This window comes from Bos indicus x Bos taurus, chromosome 23, assembly GCF_003369695.1.
Source record: "Bos indicus x Bos taurus breed Angus x Brahman F1 hybrid chromosome 23, Bos_hybrid_MaternalHap_v2.0, whole genome shotgun sequence".
NCBI lineage: Eukaryota > Metazoa > Chordata > Mammalia > Artiodactyla > Bovidae > Bos > Bos indicus x Bos taurus.
This window is the reverse complement of record NC_040098.1, coordinates 33710919-33729870: the sequence shown is the minus strand read 5'-3', so window position 1 is coordinate 33729870 and position 18952 is coordinate 33710919. Positions and strand designations below refer to the sequence as shown.

General features: G+C 42.2%; 1 protein-coding gene across 2 annotated transcripts in view; it reads right to left on the bottom strand.

Annotated features, from left to right (window-relative positions):
- The window catches only part of LOC113881341 (cytidine monophosphate-N-acetylneuraminic acid hydroxylase), an 82742-nt gene extending 64563 nt beyond the window's left edge, over positions 1 to 18179 (bottom strand). The window contains exon 1 of one of the 2 annotated variants that reach the window (XM_027524303.1): positions 17902 to 18179. The gene's annotated coding sequence lies outside the window, so the exon portion shown is untranslated. The remainder of the gene's footprint in view (positions 1 to 17901) is intronic. The other variant, XM_027524305.1, reaches the window with a different exon arrangement.
- Positions 18180 to 18952: the final 773 nt, after the last annotated feature.

The following is an 18952-nucleotide window of genomic DNA, read 5'->3' as shown; positions in this document are numbered from 1 at the left end:
TTAAGAGGCTCTTTAGTTCCTCTTCGCTTTCTGCCATTCAGTTCAGTTCAGTTCAGTTGCTCAGTCGTGTCCAACTCTTTGTGACCCCATGAACTGCAGCACGCCAGGCCTCACTGTCCATCACCAACTCCTGGAGTCTAAACTCACGTCCATTGAGTCGGTGATGCCATCCAATCATCTCATTCTCTGTCGTCCCCTTCTCCTCCCGCCTTCAATCTTTCCCAGCATCAGGGTCTCTTCCAATGAGTCAGTTCTTCGCATCAGGTGGCCAAAGTATTGGAGCTTCAGCTTCAGCATCAGTCCTCCCAATGAATATTCAGGACTGATTTCCTTTAGGACAGACTGGTTGGATCTCCTTGCAGTCCAAGGGACACTCAAGAGTCTTTTCCAACACCACAGTTCAAAAGCATCAATCTGCATATCTGATGTGATAGTTCTCCTGGCAATCTGGATCCCAGCTTGTGATTCATCCAGTCCTGCATTTCACATGATATACTCTGCATAGAAGTTAAATAATCAGAGTGATAATATACAGCTTTCTCACATTCCTTTCCCAATTTTAAGCCAATCAGCTGTTCCATGTCCTGTTCTAACTGTTGCTTCTTGACCCACATACAGGTTTCTCAAGAGACAGGTAAGGTGGTCTTGTACTCCCATCTTTTTAAGAATTTTCCAGTTTGTTGTGATCCACACAGTCAAAGGCTTTAGCATTGTCAATGAAGCAGAAGTAGAGGTTTTCTGGGAACTCCCTTGCTCTTTCTACAATCCAACAAATGTTGGAAATTTGATCTTTGGCTCCTCTGCCTTTTCTAAATCCAGCTTGTATATTTGGAAGTTCTCAGTTCACGTACTGTGGAAGCCTAGCTTGAAGGATTTTGAGCATTACCTTGGTAGCATGTGAAATGAGTACAATTGTATGGTAGTTTGAACATTCTTTGGCATTGCCTTTCTTTGGAATTGAAATGAAAACTGATCTTTTCCAGTCCTGTGGCCACTGCTGGGTTTTCCAAATTTGCTGACACAGTGAGTGCAACATTTTAACAGGATCATCTTTTAGGATTTTAAATAGCTCAGCTGGAATTCCATCACCTCCACTAGCTTTGTTGGTAGTAATGCTGTAATGCTTCCTAAGGGCCACTTGGCTTCACACTTCCAGGATGTCTGGTTCTAGATAAGTGACCACACCATAGTGGTTATCAAGTTCATTGAGACCTTTTTTGTATAGTTCTTCAGTATATTCTTGCCACTTCTTCTTAATTTCTGGTTCTGTTAACGTCCTTACTGGTTCTGTCCTTTACCGTGCCCATCCCTGCAAGAAATGTTCCCTTGATAGCTCCAGTTTTCGTGAAGAGATCTCGTCTTTCCCATTCTATTGTTTTCCCCTATTTCTTTGCACTGTTCACTTATGAAGGATTTCTTACCTCTCCTTGCTATTCTCTGGAACTCTGCATTCAGTTGGATATAGTCTTTCCCTTTCTTTCTTGCTTTTCACTTCTCTCCTTTCCTCAGCTATTTGTAAAGCCTCCTCAGACAACCACCTTGCCTTCTTGCATTTCCTTTCCTTTGGGATGCTTTTGGTCACTGCCTCCTGTATAATATTACAAACCTTTGTCCAGAGTTTTTCAGGCACTCTGTGTGGCAGATCTAATCCCTTGAATCTATTCTTCACGTCCACTGTATAATCATAAGGGGTTTGATTTAGGTTTGGCCCAGGTGGTAACAGGTTTGGCAGCACTTTTTTCACTTATGTATTGACAAAGAAACAAAGGAAACTGGATACAAAAGAAGGAAATTCTTTGGCTGTGTTATTTTGGAGAATGCTCAGATTCCTTAAAAGAAAAGTAATTCTATTTTTTTTTTCTCAATGAAAAAATAATACGCTTATTGGAGAAAATTCAGAAATTACAGATAAACAAAAAGAAAATTAAAGCCACCGATAATTTCACCACCCAGAGTTAAATAACATTGACATTCTGATATATATTCTTTCTCTTTCTATGTGTTGATATACATCTATATATGTATATAAGTATATGAATATATGTGTATATATATGTATTTATACATACAATAAGAAAGATCATATCACTTACACTATTTGTAACCTGATTTTTCTCTATCCTGAACATTGTGCTATATCATTAAATGATTTTCCCCAATTAAAAAAGGAAGAAGTTCTTAAACTAGCACAAACAGATGAAAGTGGGTGGTAATAAGAGAGACAGGAATGACCCCCCATTCAGGAGGACATGACCACCCGTTGGTCCTTGAGCTGGATGGGCAACAGGAAGTTCATCGCCCCTTCCCCTCCTTAAATACATGTTTGCCCACTGTTCCTGAAGTGGGAGCTGTTCAAGTCTGTAGCCTCAAGAGAGTAGGGTGTTGAGACCATCTGGACTGAATACATGACTGAACCCAGTCATATTGGTTCGATGAAAACCCCCTGTAACAGAACACTCTATTCCCCCAAAGAAGCCCTCCAGCGTTCTGTAGTGGAAGATTCGTAATCTCCCGGCACTCACTCACACAATACCCTTTGTCTCTATACATACTTTAAATTTCTGGTGGGCAGGTTTGGAGACCTACTCATCAGGTATGGAATTGGGAATTAGACATTTTATTTAATCTCCAAGGACAGGGTGACATTCAGGAAGATGAGTAAATGAAACAGGAGGTATGAAAAAGGGGGGCAATAAGAGAACAAAAAGTTCAAAAATAAATAAAACCATGAGTGTTCAGACAAAACAAAATAAGGAGTGGCTTTAAGTAGCAGCATAATATGTCAAAAACCAAATCTAAAATCTGTGACAGAGGAAATCAATTTAAGGAATCTAAAATAACAATAGAGAAAAGAGTGAAAGAGAAAGAGAAAGTGAGAGAAAAAAAATAGGAAAAAATATCAGGAAGAAAAACCAGTGATAACTAATTTCTGTATAACAGAAAGTCCAGAAGGAGAAAAGACAATAAATGAAGAAGAAATAATCAAGGAAAGAATGGAACTTCTCTGAACTGAAGAAAAAGTTGATTTCATATTTAAAGAATCTAACGATTTCAGGAATACTGAAAAAAAGGCATCCTATAGATAATCCGATGAAATTTACAAATGATAAAAAAAAATACTTAAATCCCACAAGCTTCCACACCATGCCCCTACCCTACCCTACTCCCTCCACCAAAAGTCACCCCCAAATTGAGAACCAGACAGGGAAAAGAAACCTGCTGACATCCGTCCTCTAATTTGTAAACTGATGCCAGGGAACCACCTGGAAGCATATTTACACAATTTTGAGGGAGAATTCTACAGCCTATCTGTAATCCAAGCAAGGTGATAAAACAAAGATTTTTCAGACTTACAAGGACTTAGAATATTCACTTTTCAACTATGCCTTCAAAAAATCAGTTCCACAGTACCCTAGTTCTCACAGCCTCAAACTCTTTGGTGAAAATCTCCTTTAACAGAACACTCCATTCCCTAAAGAGACCTCCAGCCTTCGCTAGTGGAAGATTCGTTATCTCCCGGAGCTCACCCACTGCTGCTGCTGCTGCTCACCCACACAACACCGTTTGTCTCTACACCTCTAGTCACTGTCCTAATAAAAAAAAACCTCCCTGGGATGTCCCTGGTGGTTCAGTAGCTAAGACTCCGTGCTCCCAGTGCAGGAAGCCCAGGTTCTATCCCTGGCCCGGGAACAAGATCACACGTGCCAAAACAGAGAGTTTGCATGCTGCAACTACAGACCCCGTGTGCCACAAATAAGACCCAGTGCAGCCAAATAAATAAATGAATGTTCAAAACAAAACAAAAAACCTCCCTGAGATGATAACATCTTTCACCAACTATCCTCTCTTTCTTTTTCCCCATCTGCGAAGTTTCTTGCTACCCTTCTTTCTCCTCTCAGTTCGCTAACTTTATTCCTCCCCTACGGCATCTGGCTTTTCCCACCAATCCACTAGGACAAAGGCCATCAGTAGCTTCCACACTGTGAAGGGTACTGAGCAGTTGTCAGTCCTTATTTCATTATTACCTTGACCTCATTATTACACCCAGTACTGCTGCCTACCTCCTTCTTGAAACTACTATTCTCTAGAAATCTGAGAATGAAATACATTCTCTCCTGGGTCTCCATTACGCTTTGCTTTTGTTTTGTTCTAGCTCTCTTTGGTTTGGTTTGTTTTTCTCCTTCTTTTCTACCTGACCTTAAACGCTCCTGTTTTCCAGGCTCCCTTACCTTACTGACCTCATTACAGAGACTGTCTGTCTCACTCATTTGTTTCCAGACAGCAAAACCTCAAGTAGAAGGAGGGATTTGCTGTGAGGATCCAGCAAATCTCAAAGAACCCTTCTTCTCATGTCAGGATAGGGGAAAACACATGTCCCACTTCTTGTGTTTCCATGGCACACAAGAGAAAGGAAAAAGACTAATCTGAACAACCAGACACTGGCATTTGCAAGATCAAGTTCATGAGTGGGCAAGACCACCGAGGAATGGGCCAGTGACGAGGGGAGGCCTGGGGTCCTTTTCTAGCCTACTGGCTGGACTCAGAATCCCCTCCGCAAGACCAGTAATATCTCCACAGACACACTGGGATGTGCGAGTCCTTTAGCAGAAACCCAGGATAAAGACTAAGGACCCTGCATAAGCCTCTGTCCTCAGACATGTTCTGCAATCTGGCTTTTATCAAAAAAGTCTATACTGGGATTTATAGAGTACTTGTACTGAGTAATAAAATCATTCTTTCTCCCCATTTGCAAGGAGGTCTTTATGTGTATGCTCCATTTACTAGAACCTAAAGGACTCTCTCCCCGAATAGTATCAGTGAAACTTGAATTCATTCTAAGACTGTGAGCATTCTAGATTATGAGGTCCAAAAGTCAAGCAGTATCTTCTTTTTATTTCCAATATATGGAAAGAAGAACCTAGGCCAGGGGCACCCTGTAAATTTTAATAATACTGGTTCAACAAACAGATCCTCAGCATATTCCCTTCTTAGAAGTATTAACTAGTTCTGCACCCAAATCCATATGTCTTTTTCATCCTGCTTCCATTTTCCCTTCCTACAGAACACTAAAGCGCCACTTTCATTTCCTTTTCTCATTCCTAGGAGAAAGTCACATAAATATCAAACATTTTGAAATTTCAGGAAAACAAATAAATAGGGGATAACATTTGCTCATCAATGTTCATGTCATCCCTGCCAATACAGAAGAATCATTCTAATGTAATTGCTTCACTTGAATTAGTTTAATGTCTCAATTTGTACAAGATGTAAAAGAAAATGGATGGAGGAACATTAGAGGTCAGCTATTTGTTGTTCCGTTCATAGTCTGAGCAAACAGTTATACCCCAGTGGTGAAAACAGGACTCCAGAGGAGCAAGCGTTGTTGCTTTTCCTAAAGGTTCCTGTGCAATCCTGCTGTTGGATTGTTCTTCTTTTCTGGACCAAGGAGAAAACCAAGATGGAGGGAGTTCATTTTTTTAGCTATTCCTGATTTGTGTGTTATAGGTTGCTCTTGATCTCCCCTTGATTAATTTCAGCTGAGGCCTTCCCATCAGCTGTAAACCCAAAGTATTAGCCTCACAACTGCCAGACAACTCTGCCATTCCACAGCTCTTGGTCATTTAAACAATTCTATTTCAGAAGCCTACTCTCAACTTGATCCCAATCCTTTAAAGGCGTTTAGTCTGTACCCTTAAAGGAAAACATCTGTGGTCTTCCTACCACAAAGGACTCACAGTTCAGCTAAACACGCACAGAGAAACTTTGGGTGGTGAATCTTAGACTGAGTGCTAGAGATAGAAAATCAAGGAAAGGGAATTCCCTGGCAGTCCAGTGGTTAAGACTCCTCGCTTTCACTGCTGAGGGCACAGTTCAATCCCTGGTCAGGAAACTAAGATCCCACTAAATGCAGCCAAAAAAAGAAACAAACAAACAAAGAAGGTACATTCCCTGATTTTCAGGAGTTCACAGCCTAGTGAAAGAGACAGACATCTAATCGGAAAATGTCAGCAAAATTTGACAAGTGACCAACTCCTCCACCTTGGCTCCAGAATTGCTCCTGCAATCCATAATCCCAGGAACCTTTGGCTTTGTCCTTTTCTCTCCTAACGCTTCCACTCTCCCCTCTACCTGCTACTCCATTTTAGCATTTATGTATATTTATGTATATACAGGGCTTCTCTGATGGCTCAAGTGGTAAGGAATCCACATGCAATGCAGGAGACTGGGGTTTGATCCCTGGGTCAGGAAGATCCCCTGGAGGAGGAAATGGCAACCCACCCCAGTGCTCTTGTCTGAAAAATCCCATGGACAGAGGAGCCTGGTGGGCTATGGTCCATAGGGCTGCAAAGAGTCAGACACAACTGAGCACAAGCACATACATACATGTGTATAAGCAAGCCTCTCCTAGTTTGAAAAGTATTCATTCTTAACTCACCAAGTATCTCCCAGCAATGATTCTCTTCACTTTCACAGCCAAAACAGTGGAAAATAGTACTCACTCACTGTTTCTGATCCTCCTTTCTCTTTACTTTCCATTGACCCCTCGAGCTACCCCATATGAATTTTACCCCCTTCACTCCGTCTTAAGGCAGCAATATCTTCCACATCATGAAATCCAAACAATGCTTTTCAGTCATCCCTTTACTGGATAGCTCAGCTCCAACTGACAATGTTCTCCTGTTTGAAACACGCTGCTCTCCTTTTAGTCTTCACAGAATCACTCTTGCCTTTTTGTCCCCCCTCCTCCCTTGATTTCTAAGAAACATCAAGGCCTGTCACCTCCAAATGAACAGAGGTCCAAGCCCATATCGTTCTCATCCAACTGCAGCAGGAACATCCTAACTAAGCTTTCTGTCACTTCTCTTGCCAACCTGCCTTCAACTTACTTGCTACATTACAACCAAAAGACCTTTGTAAATGTCAGATTTAATTCTGTCTCGTTTCTGTCTTAAACTCTGAATGATTTCCAACTTCCTTGAGGATAAAGTCCAAAATACTTAGTATGACTAATAACTTGCATCCTGGTCAGACTTGTGCCTGCCTCTCCAGTCTTTTCTCCTACCACTCTCTTCCCTCTCTCCACTCTGGCCAGTTTAACCTTACTGTTCTTCTAAAGTTCAGTGGACATTTTCCCTTTCAACTGTTCCTTCTGCTTGAATGTCCTCCTTCATCATCTTTGCCTAACTCCAATTCAGGTTTCACTTTAAATGTTACTTCATCTAGAAATTTCTGATACCCACAGATTCAGTTAAAACCCCATATTATATCCTACAGTGGGACTTCCCTGGTGTTCTAGGGATTAAGAATCCACCTGCCTGCAGAGGACATGGGTTTCATCCCTGGTTGGGGAGGATCCCACATGACTTAGGGCAACCAAGCCAGTGCACTACATCAACTGAGCCCACATGCTGCAACCACTGAAGCCTAGAGGCGTGCTCTGCAACAAGAGAAGCCACCGCAATGAGAAGCCCATGAATGGCAACTGGAGAGTAGCCCCTGCTCCCCACAATTGGAGAACGTCTGCACACAGCAAGGAAGACTCAGTGTAGCACTCCCCAAATTAAATAAATAAATATTTTAAAAAATATATCCTATAGCATGCAGAACTTTGCATTTCTCCTTAATATCCAGCATACCTATTATTATTTATTCAAAAATCTGTCTTCATCCCTTGACATTAAGCTAAGTAAAAGCAGGGGTCATGCTTGTCAGCCCATTGCTATATCCCTAACACCTAGAATGGTGCATATTTTTGAATGCTGTAAAAATAACAAAGAGGGACACTAAGCCTGTCCTCAGAGGGAAAAGACGGCCAGTTCAGTTGCTCAGTCGTGATTCTTTCCGACCCCACGGACTGCAGCACACCAGGTTTCCTTGTCCATCACCAACTCCCAGGGCTTGCTCATACTCATGTCCATTGAGTCAGTGATACGATCCAACCATTTCATCCTCTGTTGTCCCCTTCTCCTCCTGCCTTCAATCTTTCCCAGCATCAGGGTCTTTTTTAATGAGTCAGTTCTTCGCATCAGGTGGCCAAACTATTGGAGCTTCAGCTTCAACATCAGTCCTTTCAATGAATATTCAGGACTGCTTTCCTTTAGGATTGACAGGTTTGATCTCCTTGCAGTCCAAGGGAGTATCAAGAGTCTTCTCTAACACCACAGTTTAAACCATCAATTCTTCAGCACTCAGCTTTCTTTATGATCCAACTCTCACATCCATACATGACTACTGGAAAAACCATAGCTTTGACTAGACAGAGCTTTGTCAGCAAAGTAATGTCTCTGCTTTTTAATATGCTGTTTAGGTTTGTCCTCAGAGGGAAATGAGGGCCAGGATACTTCTAAATCTATATTACTATAATTTCTAGGGGAAATTCAGTCAAAACCAGAAGAAGGGTTTATAGAAAGAGCTGGATGCTTGTGAAGGGTGAGAATATTTGTGGAAAACAGCTAAGGAGAGCAAATGGTTTTAAGAAAACCATTGTTATTCTGACGTTTTATAATATAAAATACATCTCCAGTGTGGCAATACCCAATAACTCTGGCCAGTAGTATGGGTATATTTGTTATATTAGATAAACTCAGGGCACATATTTTGAGCTAAACAGATGTATGACAGGACAGACATAAACAAGAGTTTCCAGGATGAAAAACAAAAAAGAATTCCTGGGATGAGACATTTGGTGTTAGTTCATTCCACAAATCTACCAAGCCTGGACCTATTAATAGAATCAAGGCATTATATAAAAATTTGATCTAGAGAAAAAGAGATCTACAAAAGTTAAAAAACACAGATGCTCAGAGCTGAAAGAGACCTTACAGTATCCAGTTCAACCCTCCTGCTCTTCTCCCTCCCATATTGGATGGGGTTAAGTCACTTTCCTACAGTTTGGTGCACAGTTAGTGGCAAATATGGTAATGGAAATCCAGTTTCTATATCCATGAAACTGAGTTCTTTCTGATTCTTGACTCAAAAACCTCTAATATTATGGAATTTATAAGCCTTCTCCAAACTATGTCCTGAAAAAGGTTTTCTGGAAACCCTTGCCTTCCTCTAACCTGATCCTGGTTCACCAAGTAGCATCCCCTGCATAGAGAGACCTGTTAGGTCACCTCACCACCCATACTGCTGAAAGACTCAAGAGATGGTAAGAGGAGTGACTGAAGAACTCTGAGGAACTCCTCAACATCACGTCATAAAGGAGAACTCAAGGAGTGTTTGTTCTATGACATTGTTCTCATCTTTCTTTTCTGAGTTCTGGGACAATCAGTTTCCTTGCTGTCACAGAATATTTGGAGAACATCTCGTGTTTTAAAAACGTATTCTTTATGATCCAGCAACTCAGTTCATAGGTATACATCCAAAAAGCAGGGACTCATACAGATATTTGCATACTAATGTTCTTAGCAGCATTATTCACAACAGCCACAAGGTGGAAACTGCCCGAGTTCATCCACAGATGAGCTAAGTAGAAGGTGGTATATATACAATGCAATATTATTCAGTCATTAGAAAGAAATGAAACTCTGATACATGCTACCACATGGGTGCAACTTGAAAACATTATGCTAAGTGAAATAAGCCAGACACAAAAGGACACATATTGTACAATTTCAATTAGATGAAACACTGTAAAACAGAGGTACCAAAGACTGGAGGGTAGGAAGTTATTGTTTAATGGGTACATAGCTTCTGTTTGAGTTGATAAAAAAGATATTGCTTACTGAATACATAGCTTCTGTTTGGGTTGATGAAAATGTTCCCGAATAGTAGTGATTGTTACACAACCCTGAAAATGTACTTAAGGCCACTGAGTGTACACTCAAAAACAGATAAGATTGTGAATTTTATGTTTTACATGTATTTTGCCACAATAAAAAAATTATTCAATGAAGCTCTCAGTTCCAGTCAAGATGAAATCAAAACATGTTCAAGCAACCAAAGGAAGGTACACAAAGAGAAACCAAGGAGCAAAAATCAGAGGAAACAAACAAAACAAAAACTAGAATGCAATATAGAAGCCCTAACAAGTTAATAATTACTTTTGGGACTTCCTGGCAGTCCACAGGTTGGGACTCCGCGCTTATACTGCAGGGTGCACAGGTTCAAGGGGCAAGGTTCTATCCCTGCTTGGGGAACTAAGATCCCACAAGCCATGTGGGTGGCACAGCCAAACAAACAAGCAAAAAACAAACAAGAAACAAAAACAAACAGAAAACAATTACCTTAAATATAAGTAGTTCAAATACAGTAATTACAAGACAGAAATTGGCAAAGGGAATGAAAAGCCATGAATCGACAATATGCTGTCTGTAAGAAATTCATTTCAGATACAATACAGGAGAGGTTTCCCTGGTGGCTTGTGGTACGAGAATCTGCTTGCCAAAGCAGGAGATACAGGTTCAATCCCTCACCTGGAAAGATCTCCTGGAGAAGGAAATGGTAACCCACTCCAGTATTACTGCTTGGGAAATGCCACGGACGGAGGAGCCTAGCAGGCCATATTCCATGGGGTCGCAAGAGCCAGACACAACTTAGGGACTAAACAACTACAATACAGGAAGTAGAAAATAAAAGGACAAGAAAAGATACACTACCACCCGTTAAACAAAAAGAGCAAGACTTGATTATGTTAATGTTGATGTAACCAGTAATCATAAATTTTGAGCCACACCTCAAATATTCAACCTGTGGATTAAAAAGTTAAAACTTAAGGCTAAATGGATTCCTATTCCTATTTTCCAAACAAGCCAACATCAATAAAGCACATTACCTTATTCAGTTTCCCTCTTAATAAAGCACCAGGCGTGCCCTCTTCCGGCGATGCATCAAGATTGAAACATACCCGGAGGAGGACACACGTTCTCTTCCTCTGTTGTGACACCTGGCTTCTGTGCAGTTGAATGCTGCCATATTGAGCCCTACTACCTACACGCATGCTGTGCTGGTAGCTGCAGGCTCACCAAAATTGACTGGATCATCATCACTGTGTGTGCTGGGGAATGGAGCTGGACAGTACCTTAAAGGAGAGTGATGACACAGACCTGCCCTGCTGTCGATGGAGAGAAGAGCAAGTTGAAGGAAATCATCTTTTTTTTCAAGTTGCAGAACTGTAGCCCTAGAAGCAGAAGTTTGCATTTAGTTCTTTGAGTTCTTCTTCTCCTTCAAGTTCAAGACCAGAGTTTCTTGAACTGACCCCCTGATCTGATGCACAGGGCCAGGGGCATCTAGCACATGAAGATAAGAGCACTGTTTCTCAGGTCTGAGAACTTAGGCTCCTCCCCCTTGATGCTGTGAAGACTGTAGCTCTGGGTTTTATCTCTATTCCTTCTGAGGCCTGTTTCATTTCTAGTTTCCAAACCGCCTAGAACTGTATGTCTTATGTAAACATGGAGAAGCAGGATTTTCCGTTTGGAAAGGGTAGATGTTGTATACTGTAACTATAATTTCCAGGATCAGAAATTCAAGTCAAGTTATAAGGGGAAAAAAAAACAAACACCAAAAATCTGATGCATACATTCTTTCAGAACTAAATTGAATGAAGAATATGTGACACTGACCACTACTTAAAGAATACCATTTGCAAGAAATGTGGCTATCCTGTTCAAACAGTTGGGTCTTGCATCAGATTTGACCTCATTTGTAGCCACTTAGCTTCCTGGTGACCACCCTAAGTATTGAGAAAGCACCAAGAGGAACATACTAACTTTATGTAGAGTTAGATTTAGGTCAGTAAAGGTCATAATAAATATAAGCGAAATCATTTTTCTTAAGATATTTACTTCCAGGGCAGCTACAATAAATGAAAGATATATGATTTAAAAGCTACTATAACTAGACTCTAGGGAGATAAATGTGTGATCCCCTCATCGTTTCAGCAGGTCCAATCTTATATTACATTTTTGGGGGGTGTATGTGGCCGAGTCTTTGCTGCCCCATGGACTTAGCCCGCCAGGCTCCTCTGTCCATGGGACTTCCTAGGCAAGAGTCCTGGAGCGGATTGCTATGCTCTCCTCCAACAGATCTTCCCAACCCAGGGATCAAACCTGTGTCTTGTCTCTTACGTCTCCAGCATTGGCAGATAGGTTCTTCACCACTAGCATCACCTGGGAAGCCCATATTACATTTTTCTGTGTGTGGGGGAAATATCTGACCAAGTATCTTCCAGTTTGGAAACTGAAAGAACGCGTTCCCAGGAATTAGGGAAAGTGGTACGTTTGTATTTCCGAAGATGTCAGCACCTTCCCACGTGGCTGTTCTCACAAGGTGATTGACATTCCTCTCACGGAGATTTGTGTTCCCTCCACTGGCATATGGGTGGGAGCTTGGGACTGCTCCAAACAATGGAGCATATGACATATTGGTGCTTCGTGGCTTCTGAAGCTGGATCTAAAATCATACAGCTTCTACCTGGCCCACTCTTTGGAGCCTGTCCTTGGAAGCCAGTCACCATGTTAGGAAGAAGCCTGGGCCACATGAAGGAATGACATGCAGGCGTCTGGCCACTCCAGCTGAGGACTCAGGCTCCATCCACCCCGGACATGTGAGGGAGTAAGCTTTCCAAGGGCTCCATCCCTTCATCCCACCCCTGCTCAAGTCTTCCATCTGAGGCTCCAGAGAGCACGTTGCAGAAACAAGCTGCCCCTGCCGCTATGCATTAATTGAGAATGCCTGACCACAGAGCCTGACCTATAGGCTCTGTGAGCATAATAAATGACTGTTTTCATTACTGGGGGAAAAAGTACTCAAGTGATGCTTAAATTAAGTTTCTGTTAGTATAAAAGGAAAACCTTACAGATCTTGTCAGGCTAGGAGGCTACAGACACACAGCAGTAGCCCCACAGAGTCCAATTAGAGAAAATTTACACAGAAGAAATAAAGCACATGGAATCCCCCAACTCTCACTGCGGGGACTACCAGGGCCAGGTAGAAATGGTCTGCACCCACCACGGCAAACATGTAGCCAAGAAGGGCCAGCCTCTGAGAGAAGTCTGGATTCACAAAAGAAAGGACTTGACCTCACACCAAAGATATATCCACGTGACACATTTAGGTTGTTGCAAATATAGGTTAACCTATGGAGTACTTGGGTTCTTTCGACAATGGGAAATGAATGACAGGATTTCTAGGTCCAAGAAGCAGAAGAGGGAGAATGCATGCTGAGGGCCTGGGTCCACACCGAAGGTCAAAGTCTGCACGTGGAAGGCCCTGGAACAGTCTTGAAGTGCTTCTGTACACCCAGAATGCTGCACCAGCCAAAAGCCGTGCTGCCCCTTTGCAGATGGCTCTGGTCAGCTCAGCCTGGCAGAAGGAGATGGGTACCCAGGCCATCCAGATTTGTCTCCCAACAGATTTAAAGAGAAGAAAGGGAAAATCTCCCCTAACCTTCTCCTCTGCCCTCCTCCCATCAATTAAAACAAGATTGAGTTATTTCTCACTCTTCAGTTTGACAGAATTTTAAAGATGAATATTATTCACTGTTGATGAGCACCTTGGGAAAGGTGTATGCACATAATAGTCACAGGGGTATAAACTGGTAGCTTTGGGGGGAAATTTGACAGTATCTAGCAAATTTTAAATGTGAGTATCCTTTGATTCAGCAATTCTGCTTCAAGTATGATTTTTTTTTAAAGAAGTGCTTTAGCATTTGTACAAAAAAAAGTCTGTTGAAAACAAAGTATTAAAATAACCAGTAGAGGAATGAGCAAATAAATTAGGGCACATCCTTCTGTGAATACGGCAATTAGACATAAAGTACATTTATGGGTGGGGCTTCCCAGGTGGCCCTAGTGATAAAGAACTCACCCGCCAATGCAGGAGATGTAAGAGATGCAGGTTTGATCCCTGGGTCAGGAAGATCCCCTACAGGGGAGCATGGTAACCCACTCCACTATTCTTGCCTGGAGAATCTTAGGGACAGAGGAGCCTGATAGGCTACAGTTCTGCTGCTGCTGCTAAGTCGCTTCAGCTGTGTCCAACTCCGTGTGACGCCATAGACGGCAGCCCACCAGGCTCCCCCTTCCCTGGGATTCTCCAGGCAAGAACACTGGAGTGGGTTGCCATTTCCTTCTCCAATGCATGAAAAGGAAAAGTGAAAGTGAAGTCACTCAGTCATGTCCAACTCTTCGTGACCCCATGGACTGCAGCCTACCAGGATCCTCCATCCATGGGATTTTCCAGGCAAGAGTACTGGAGTGGGGTGCCATTGCCTTTTCCAAGGCTACAGTTCATAGGGTCGCAAAGAGTCAGACACAACTGAAGCAACAGAGCCCGCACACATGCCGACTTATGGGTACCAACATAAATAGGGCTGTACAACACATTGTTCATTTACTTCTTTTGACTTGGAGTGTGCAAAAAAAAGTCCTACTTATAATTCAGTTCAGTTCAGTTCAGTAGCTCAGTCGTGTCTGACTCTTTGCACCCCATGGACTACAATATGCCAGGCCTCCCTGTTCATCACAAACTCTTGGAGCTTACTCAAACTCATGTCCATTGAGTCAGTGATGCCATCCAACCATCTCATCCTCTGTCGTCCCCTTCTTCTCCCACCTTCAATCTTTCCCAGCATTAGGGTCTTTTCCAATGAGTCAGTTCTTCACATCAGGTGGCCAAAGTATTGGAGCTTCAGCTTCAGCATCAGTCCTTCCAATGAATATTCAGGACTGATTTCCTTTAGGATGGACTGGTTGGATCTCCTTGCAGTCCAAGGGACTCTCAAGAGTCTTTTCTAACACCACAGTTCAAAAGCATCAATTCTTCGGCACTCAGCTTTCTTTATATATATATATTCCAACTCTTATAATTACTTTGCTTTAAAATTAGTATCCACTTTATTAATGCTACAAAATTGCTACACTATTGCTGGGAGTGAAATATGCTTGCTCACCACCAGATTAAGCCTGGAACATATTGATTACAATTGAATTTCCAGAAACTCTTTCAATCTAGTACATTATAGTTACTCAAGAACTGTTTAATCAGTGAATGAAACAGTCAGGCCAGCAGCACCAAGGTTCCTACCAGATCCAGTTACTTCTTGGATTCTACCTAGAGAAAAAACTGTTCTTATAAAGCGGTCATGATAATACCGCTGCTGCTGCTGCTGCTAAGTCGCTTCAGTCATGTCTGACTGTGCGATCCCATAGATGGCAACCCAGCAGGCTCCCCCATCCCTGGGATTCTCCAGGCAAGAACATTGGAGTGGGTTGCCATTTCCCTCTCCAATGGATAAAAGTGAAAAGTGAAAATGAAGTCCCTCAGTCGTGTCCGACTCTTAGCGACCCCATGGACTGCAGCCCACCAGGCTCCTCCATCCAAGGGATTTTCCAGGCAAGAATGCTACCATGCTGATAAACAAAATGTGCAAAATTGAGTCCTAAGTTATAATTTGCTGTACAAATTCCAGGAGCTATTTTGTGGTTGGTCTTCACTGGATAAAAATTACTTCTCTGTCAAGTTCAGAGTCACTCTGGGAAGTTGCAGAGAGCCTTATTTCAATTGTTTATGTAAGAAGAGAGAAGGGGAATGAAGGAGTAGGAGGAAGGATCAAACAATAAAAACACTGGACAGTTGAGGATGAAGAGGAAGCTGATGACAAATGCAAAGTCTGAATGCTAGTTACGTAAAAAAAAAAAAGAAAAGAATAATGGTAATAGTCAGGAAAGGCTTTATATATGTATAAAGTATTAACCAAACACTGCATTTAATCCTCATAACCAGGAAACTCTTGAAGTTGAGAGAGGCTCCCAGAGATCTTCTATGCCAGTTCTCTCACCTGACTGGTTGATTTAGTTGCTAAGGCGTGTCCAACTCTTGTGATTCCATGGACTCTAGCCTGCCAGGCTCCTGTGTCCATGGGATTTCCCAGCAAGAATACTGAAGTGAGTTGTTATTTCCTTCTCCAGTCTCACCTGATTATTATTCCTTACTTATGCTTGAAGGGAAACAATTGCAGGCTTTTCAAAACTATTGGAGCAGAAAGAGCCTCCAAACTTGGTTACAAGCTTCTTAGAGATGCCATAACTAAGCATGACAAACTGGGTAGCTTAGGATAACAGAAATGTAAGCTTTCACAGGTCTAGAAGCCAGAAGTCTTAAATCAAGGTATCAATAGGTTGGTTCCTTCTGAAGGCTGTAAGAAGAATCTGTTCCTGCCTCTTAGCTTCAGTGCTGGCAATCCTTGGCAGCTCCTGGCTCATAGATTGTCACTTCAGTCTCTGCCTCCATCTTTAAATTACCTTCTTCTGTTTCTCCTCTTCTCGTCTGTGTGCTTTTCTGTTCTTATAAAGACATCTGCCATTGGATTCAGAGTCAGGTCTACCCAGATACCCAGATAACCCAGGATAATCTCACCTTAAAATTCGTCACTTAATTGTATCAACAAAAACCCTTTTCCCAAATAAAGTCACATTCAGAGGTTCTGACTAGACATATCTTTGGATGGTGGGGCAACCAACCAACCAACTCAACACAGCATGTTTGTGTGATTTTACTTTTGGAAGAAGGCTTCTAGAAGGGAAATATATTCTAAAGGGAAGTAAAAGATAAAGCTTTTTTAAAAATTCACTTTTCCTAGGCAGTTCCTAGTAAATGGTTTGTAGTGTTCTCTTCAAAATGTTCTAATGTTCTCTTTCAAAACTGGTCCAAGCTAAAAAGTTACTAAAACAGTTACCACATACTAAAAGCCTTTCACCCTCCCAACTTTTCTTTATGAAAATCAGTTAAAGAAAACAAAATTTCTCAATTGTAGTGTCCTGAGAAATATAATTACTTGAGAGGGAAGAATGCATAAACAAGCAGCCTAAGAGAGTTTGATGTGCTACCCACTAAATTTAGATTCTCTTTCCAGTGAGGTGGTGGGTTAAATACTGAAAGGACCCTCGTGCTGAAAACAACTAAAAACAGATAAAAACCTTAGAAGAGTCAATGAGCTGTCACAGAAGAAGTAAGCGCTTCTCAAACCAAGGACTGAGCAATATCGAGGGAGCACTATCTCCAGGCATTTACCAGACAAGAGGGGAAGGGGAAACGAAGATTCAGCTTTGAAGTCATAGCCTCAAAAAGGCTCCAGAGACACAGCCCAGAGCCTGCCCAACCTGAGGGATCTAATACATCTTCCCCCCAAAAGTTGGTATCCCAGTGGGTTAAACCATCAATTTAGAAAGGAGAGAGAAAAAAAAAAAAAAGAACTCAACTTTCATCAATATTTTCAGCCTAAATTCACACTACCTGGGAGAACTGGAGAAGAATTTAATTTTCAGTGATCCTAGACTAGAAGTTCTCATAAACTTGGAAGAAGCAGATGAAGACCCTCTAGAGAGGACTCCACTTCTAATGCAACTGAAGACGATTCCTTCAGGTAAAATTCCAAAGCATCGAACAGCCCATAGTACAAAAGAACTCAACTTTCAAAGCACGATAAGCCAACGCAACACCATAAAAAGGTCCATAGTAGTATTATTAATTCAATTCTATGAACTGAAACATGTCTCTCCCCATATGTCACCTACGCCTAAAAGAGGTTTCAGGCAAATTCTAACCAAGAGAACACTGACAGAGCCACACTGACAATAGAAAAAGAATAAGCAATAAACATTGCCAGAGATATAAACGGTTCAGTTCATCAGAAACCATCTGAGCCTCCAGGGAAGCCCCTTCTGAAATCTTAGTAAGTTAAATTTGCATGCACTCCTAACAGCCTCAAGAATACTGACAAATTCTAAGGAGTAAAAAGCAAGTTCAAAACCAAAATAGACGTGTAAATACTTCCTCAGTAACTGAGAGCATAAGCAGATAAATGTATTTTAGCAATTGTCGCGAGTGCGCAGGCGCAGCCGGCGGCGCGCTGAAGGCTCTGACGCGCCGGCAGCGAGCGAGCGAGCGAGACCTTCTCACCTGCGGCACCTGACGAAGAGTGTGCGGGAGGCGGGCGGGGGGCCTGAGCGGAGGCGCCCCCGGAGACGCAGGCACAGCAGGAGTCTGGCTGCACTCGGAAGGGCGGGAGGGAGAGGCACCAGAGTTGAGGGAAGAGAAAATAGGCTCCACCAGAGAGAGGTGCCTGGCTGGGAACCGCGTGGGGACAAGGGGTACCTCCTGGGCGCGGCCCAGGCCTCAGGACTGGTACTCGGGAACGGTTCCTGCTGTCCAGTTATCTCGGGAAAGGCTCCTCCCCGCCGCGTCACTGACTACTGACGGCTCGAGGACATCTGGGAACCCGCCCCGCACCCCCCCGCCAGGCGGAAGGTCCCCGGGGCCTCCCGCGCGCACGGGGCGCTCCCTGCCCCCACTCTCTCTCCACCTGGGGCTTCTTTTCCCTGAGGAGAAGCAGGAACTTAGCTCCGATCATGGCTGGTCTTCAGAAAGAATTTTTTTTTTTTTTTTCAATTTTCTTTCTTTCTTTCTTTCTTTTTTTTTAATTTTTTTTTAAATTTTATTCTAATGATGGTACCTGTGCAGCTTCCAGACTTGCTAGAGCCATGGTCAGAAAACTGGTAGCCTCCAAAGGTACATGTTCGGGTATGTCAGGGGGGAAAGTTAGTAAGGATGAGGAGGGTTTGAATAGTGCAATTTAGAAACCTGACCTAATGAATGTATATACCTACATATGGCCAGTGAGCACATGGAAAAGTGCCCAGCACCATTCGTTATCAGAGAAATGTGAATTAAAACCCCAAACGAGTAGGAGATGAAAGTATCAAGAATGATTCATGTAATTCCACTTCTGGTCAAGATGGAATAGTAGGGACCGGGTTTACCCTCTTGTTTGAAACAATCAAAAAATAGAAAATAATTAATATATATATATGTACACATATATACAGATGTATATCCTCTATAGCATACCTAACATGTGATATTTTAGATATTATATATAATATTGTATGCAATGTCTCTATTCATATATAATGCTATATCATGTATAACATATACAAAATTCTACATATTA